Source organism: Octodon degus, unplaced genomic scaffold, assembly GCF_000260255.1.
Source record: "Octodon degus isolate 3935 unplaced genomic scaffold, OctDeg1.0 scaffold00087, whole genome shotgun sequence".
NCBI classification, from domain to species: domain Eukaryota; kingdom Metazoa; phylum Chordata; class Mammalia; order Rodentia; family Octodontidae; genus Octodon; species Octodon degus.
Genome location: NW_004524663.1, coordinates 10,849,521 through 10,850,742, shown reverse-complemented (window position 1 = coordinate 10,850,742; position 1,222 = coordinate 10,849,521).

The following is a 1,222-nucleotide window of genomic DNA, read 5'->3' as shown; positions in this document are numbered from 1 at the left end:
AAAAAAATCAATTAAGTTTAGGAGAGTACATAAAATCAGTTAAATGAAGTTAGGAAAACAATTCAGGATATGACGTGAAGGAGAAATACAGCAAAAGGATAGATTTGGGGGGAAAAATAGAAATCTTGGAAATAATAAAAACAACACACAAAATACTAAAAGAAGAAGAATATCTGAACTTAAATACCAAAAAAAAAGTAAAGAAACAAAGAATAGAGGTCATTCACTGCCCTTAGATTACCACTAAAGGAGTGAAAATCCACAGTTTTGGAATACACAAAGATGAACAGATGAAAGTTAATGGCATGATGGCATGGAAAGTCTACTCAGTAAAATAGTAGCAGAAATTTTCCCTATTCTTGGCAAACATGTAGACAACCATGAAGATGGGCTATTTAGGAATCAAAAGAGTCATGACCAAAAAGATTTTATTATACTGAAACTGTTAAAACACAAGATGAAGAAACTTTCTGAAATCTGAAGGAAAAAAGTGCTAAGTCACATATGAGCACATCCCCATTAGATTGATAAAAGGGCTCAGAAGAAATCCTACATGTACTGATATATTCTAAGACCTAAGACAAAATAATGGCGAGATAAGAATACTATATTTCAGAAACAAAGGAATAAAAGTTCTTCCAGGATGAGCAAAAACTGAGGGAATTCAGACCACCCTTACAAAAGATGCTTACGGTAGGCCTATATCCAGAAGTGAAAGAAAGATAACTATGACTGATAGCCTGTGAAACTATAAATCCCAGTAGACAAGTAGACTCACAAAAGTAAATAAAAAAGAATTAGATAATACCTATACAATAAATCATCAAGCTATAAAGACAAACAAGAGAGGAAGGAAAGTACAAAATATTTAAAACAACTAGAAGAAAATGAACAAAATGACAGAGTAAGTCCTTCGGTGTCTATCAATAATATCCACAGATATAAGTGAACTAAATTCTCCACTTAAGTGATACACATTGGCTGAAGAGATAAGAAAGCAAAACCCAACAGTATAGTGCCTAGGACAAACTCGTCTTACCACTAAAAACACAGAGACTTAAAGTAAAAGGATGGAAAATAGTATTAAAGTAAATAAAGTAAGCAGGATTGGCTATGCTTTGTATCTGACAAACTGGATTTCAATTTTCAAAAAATGATAAAAGGCAAAGAAGGGCCACTTTATAATGATCAAGGGTTCAACTATGAAGCTGTAACTATTGTA